Source organism: Petaurus breviceps, unplaced genomic scaffold (genome assembly GCF_028583685.1).
Source record: "Petaurus breviceps papuanus isolate PSGF00001 unplaced genomic scaffold, PetGlider_PUasm1.0 101, whole genome shotgun sequence".
Lineage (NCBI taxonomy): Eukaryota > Metazoa > Chordata > Mammalia > Diprotodontia > Petauridae > Petaurus > Petaurus breviceps.
Window position 1 is genome coordinate 5,569,381 of NW_027185575.1, and position 5,507 is coordinate 5,574,887.

The following is a 5,507-nucleotide window of genomic DNA, read 5'->3' on the forward strand; positions in this document are numbered from 1 at the left end:
TGAGAAGGAATGGGTGGAAGCTGCAAAGATGTAAATTGGATGTCAGGGAAAAAAAATCCTACCAAGGAGAGCTGTCTCAAAGTGGATGAGATGCCCTTGGGATGTAACGAAGTCCATGAGAAGCAGAGGTCTTCATGCAGAGACCAGATGACTCCTCGGGGATGAGACATAGAGGGTATTCCTAGTGGTTTGAAGGTTGGCCAAAGAGGTCCCTTCCACTTCTGAGATTTGGCTCTTTTCTCCCCACTTGAACTTTGCCTTCTACATCTTTTAGGGCACCCTTATTTTCCTTCCTACAGACTGGGAGGATAGGGGTGTTGCTTGTGATCTGAATGCTTTGCAGATTCTGCCTCTTCTGCACTGTGGAATAATCATCCTTGGGGAAATCATCAGTCCTCATGAATTTTCGACAAGCTAACTCTATAGCATGTTTTTTTTTCCTTTAAGAAAATTCAAGTGGTCTCACTTTCTGTTTTAAGACAGTCAAGGATAACATCTTTCTTCCCTTATTCCTTTCCCCTCTTCCCACCAGGGGGATCCCTGGCAGTGACCACCCATTCTGGATAATGGACACCCCTGCTCCACTGCCATAGGGTAGAAAGATAGTAAAATAATGTCATAGATTTAGATCTGGAAAGGACCTTCAAGGTTATATGGTCTGATACCTTCATTTTACTAATAAGGAAACTGGACTGCAAAGAGTTCAAATAACTTATCCTAAGGTCCTAGCTGGGAGAGACCTTAGAGGCCCTTAGTCCAATCTCCTCATTTTACAGTAAACTGAGACACAAAGGTTACATGCCTGGCCCAGGGTCACACAACCTTTGTATGAGGCAGGATTTGAATGCAGGTCCTTCTGACTCCAAGTCTAGATCTCTGCCCACTACTCCACAATGCCTATATACATACTACACAAGAGGAAATCAGTGAGGGTTTATATCTGTTCTGAAGTGGGTCCTGAAGACCTAGGAACAACTACATTTTGCTTTTTTTCCTTGGCAAGCTGACATTTTAAGGATCTTGGACCTAAAACAGAAAGTATAAGAGTGAAAGGAACCCTGAATATGGGGTTGGGAGACCTGGATCCAAATCCTACTTTAACTTTGAACAAATTAATTCAGCTTTCTTGGCCTCAGTTTCCTCCTCTGCAAAATAGAGTGATTAAACTTTAAGCCCCTTCGTCCTTGAGGTCTATAATTTTATAACAAATTAAACTCTCTAAGCCTCAGTTTCCTCATTTGTCAAATTAAGAGGCTGGAATAGATAGACTCCTATCCAGGTCAAGATGGATAATCTTACTACAGAGTTACCATCTCTGGGCCTCAGTTTCCTCATCTGTCAAATGAAGCATTCTCTAGAGTTCCTTCAAGATTTAGAGAGGAATAGTACAAGTACTCATTAGTACTTGTAAGATTATCCCTCTTGACCTGGATAGGAGTCTACCTGAGAGCACCCCTTAATTTGACAGATGAGGAAACTGAGGCCCAGAGAGGTTAACTTGTCAAGAGATTATAGACCTCAAGATGGAAGGGACTTAAAGTTCATTCCCTCCATTTTACAGAGGTTTGAGCATCATCGGACCCGGTGTTCAAACCTCAACTTTGCCCTACAGCAAAGTCGTATCTTTTAAAGTCCGGTGACAGAGCTGAACTTTATCCAGCCCCGCGTCCCCCCAATACCAAGCTCATCATTTTCCCCACTTAGCTCCGCTCCAGACTGTTGTCCGAAGCTGTTGCCTGGCTGGTCCCGAAGACAGAAAAATAATTAATTAGGGATGGGTTAGGAAAGCGAAAGCTGCTTCAAAGTTGCCCAGGTCTCATTTCAGATTCGATGAGCAGAAAAAAAAAAAATTTGCTGGAGATCAAATGAATTCAAATACAGAAGAGAAACTCGCCGAGGGAACGCAGGCACGAGAGAGGAGGCTGGGCCAGCTTCAGAAATCACCCCCCGAAACCTGAAGGAAAGCAGATGGTCCGTCACCTTCCCCTCGCTGCCATTCAGCGCCAGGCGGCTGTAATGTGAGAGCTGACCTCGCCGGCAGGCAGGAAGCCCCGCTCTCCTTTTGATTCCTCCCCTTATTATATATTGTCCATTTATAAGTCACTCCGAGGTTACCTTGATTAAAATCAGAGGCCGCTTTGTGAGCGGAACAGACGGAGGGCGAGACAGCAGCGAAGCCGGGATAAGTGCTTACCTCCCGCTGTCGGGAGGGCTCAGAAGCAGCCTCTAATTCAAACAGAGGAAATCTCCAAGAGACATCCTGACTTAGTAGAAAGCCTTGCCATTTTTTTTAAATAAAGGAGATATATAAAATAATCCCCTGGCCTGCTTTCCTTCATGCTACTATAAGGGAACATTGGCCTGTGACAGGTACCAGTTAATTGGGACAAAGCTACCTCTCCAGGCACAGGTGTTGGCTCAACGACCTTCGTGTGTGTGTGTGTGTGTGTGTGTGTGTGTGTGTATGTGTGTGTGTGTGTTCTCCCTTCCCCTACTCCCACTATGAAGACCCTGACAGCTGAGGGCGAACTTGTTTGAAGCTGGTTGTAGGACTCGGGTGGGTCAGGTTACCAAGCCCAACTCTCCCCTCAGAAATCTGGTGACCCAGGAAGATTCTGGGTCTGTTCTTGGTCAGTACTGGAGCAAATCGGGGCCAAGGGTGTATTGTGAGGGCAATAGAGAGCTGATAAGGAGAGTTCCCTGATCATTCCCTTGCCAGTGGAGTTCAGTTCTTCCTCCCACTCCATCCCCACTTTCATTTTTGCCTTTGTATTCTTGGTACCCAGCACAATGCCTGGAGGAAAGTAATGCTAACAATGAATATTTCTCTAACATTTTAAAGTTGGCATGTCACTTAAACCTCTCTGCTCCTCAGTTTCCCCATCTGCAAAATAAGGATGTTAGACATGATAAGCCCTTCTAGCTCTAAGTCTATATAGAGGGCAGAGATGGTCTTACTTTTCTGTCTGTATCTTCTAAACCTAGCACAATGCTTAAAACATAAGAAGTAATTATATATTTTTATTCATTCAAGGAACTACCTTCCCAGGAGATATACTGGGGAGTAATCTATATACAGATGTGCAAATTGCATGTACACATTACATAGAGAATCTGGCCTTGTCTAACTCAGAAAAAAATATCACCACCACCACCACCATCATCATCATCACTGGCATTTTGGTAGCACTTTATAGATTACAAAGTACTACACTCGAATTATTTCATTTGATTCAACCTCATGATTGAGTACCAAATGTTTTACAGATGAGAAAACTGAAACTTGGCCAAGCAGAGTCTTGCTTACACAGTTAGAGGCGAGAATTATTCTTCTTTTCAGATGCCTCAATTTTCTCACTATGCCACCTTGCCTCCCATAAGACTTATTCAGGGACTGCCTTACTGAAGAGGTGGGTCCATTTGAACCTGTGTCACTGGATCCCTTACCTACCTTTCAAAGGTCTGTTCTTCCTTGGCCTGGCTCTCAAAAAAATCCATGTAAATTTCCTTACTCCTCTCTGACTTTACTTCCATGGTTCCACTTAAGCAAATTCTTTTTTTCCCCTCCTATTTCTACTACCCCATTCCCTGGAAAAACAACTAGTACCAGCTCTGCTCTCCGACCTCTATTCCAAGATCTGGAACATAGACCCTACCCCTCACCCCAGTACTCTTGAGTTTCTGAGCCCCAGGACTTCCCAGCAGTCTCCAGACTTTCAGGCTCCTGATACCCAAATCAGTTCTTTGCTCCTCCCTCTTCCTCTAACTCCTTCTGTCACTTCTCTGATTACTGTCCTCCCTTCTGAATTTCCTTTCTCTACCCTGTTACATAAGTGAGTCTAAGGTTTCTCTCCTAGTGACAGTTTCTCCATTACAAATTTAATAGACATGACCTCTACTCAACAAATGTATTCAATGAACATTTCTTTACTGAGTGCATCCTGTGTGCAAAGCACCTTTTAGGGAGTTGGGCCATGTATCCCTTAACTTGATAGATACCTTTCCAATTCCCCCTCATCAGTAGTTAGTGGGGAGTTGCTAGAAGCAAGCCAAAGTATAGTCAGACCCCAAGACTGTAGGCAAAAGACTCATCAAGCCAATGCTTTGTTATCTGAAAGTAAAATTGCTAAAATATTTTTTAAAATTTTTTAAATAAAACTTTTCTTAAACTCACAAACAAAAACCCAAACAGGATCCTACTTTCACTAATTAATTTATAACTATTGTACTTTGACACCTATTCTCCTATACTCAGTCCATCCAATTCCCATTTGAGCAAGAATTTTTTTCTTTTTTTTCCTTTTTGTGTGGGTGAAGGAAGGGTAATAGGGGTTAAGTGACTTGCCCAAGGTCACACAGTGTTAAGTGTCTGCGGCAAGATTTGACCTCAGGTCCTCCTGACTACAGGGCTGGTGGGTGCTCTACTCACTGCACCACCTAGCCACCCTGAGCAAAAATTTTCTAAAAAATCACAGTGACACCTTTGGAGTTAGAGTCTCCTCTCATTGGAGGTATTCAGTTAAAGGCCATATGACTTGTAGTCAGGCTGGAGTTCAAATCCCCCTTCAGACACTTACTAGCTATATAACCCTGGACAAGTCACTTAACCTCTCCTAAACTCATTTTACCCATCTTGTAAAATGGGGAAAATAATAGCACCCATCTCATAGGGCTGTTTAAAGATTAAATGAGATAATATTTGTAAAGCATTGTTCAAACCTTAAAATTCCATGTAAGTACTAGCTATTATTATTAGAAAAATTGTAGAGATTTGGAAGTTGGAACACATGTCGACTAAAGTCCCTTACAACTCTAATTTTTTATTATTTTATTTAAAGTTTAATTTTAAACAAAGTCCATTTAAATCTTGGGTTAATAAAGTCATTCCTTTTTGTTTTCTAATCTGTTCAAGAGCTAGGGTCGTCTTGTCACCCAGCTTGGAGTTTCTTCTCCATCTCACCTTTGCCTTGTAGCTACTTTGATTCTCCTTTGCTTACTGATCTATCTGGAGTAGACTTTTTATCAGATGGCATATGGTGCTAGGTTAATCTGGTTTCAATGGAACTATTAACTGAAGCCCAGTCAAGTTGCCTTTAAAAGGTCCAGACTAATTTTGATACAAAATATCATAAAGACATTTAGACATTTCATAGTTACCATTCTCCTGGTGGTACCATATCTCCATCAAGGGCCACCTTGATGTCAGAAGAATCAAAATCATGGGTGACACAAAAAGGAATGGAAAGAAGTAAAGTGGGAGTGGGCAAGCCATAGCTATTACTAACAGTAATTTGTATACAAGAAGACAACATCATAGACCTGGTCTGCTTATCAAATTGTGAATAGCCCAAGGCTGGGAGACTTGGTTAACAAGCAAGATAAAAGTCAGGAATTAAAAATATCTTAGCAGGGAAGAACCTCCAACCAAATTTTAAAGAAAACTGAAACAGAATAGGGATAAATGGAAATGTTGAGCTTGGGTTTTAAAAATCAGCTTCACAAGTATA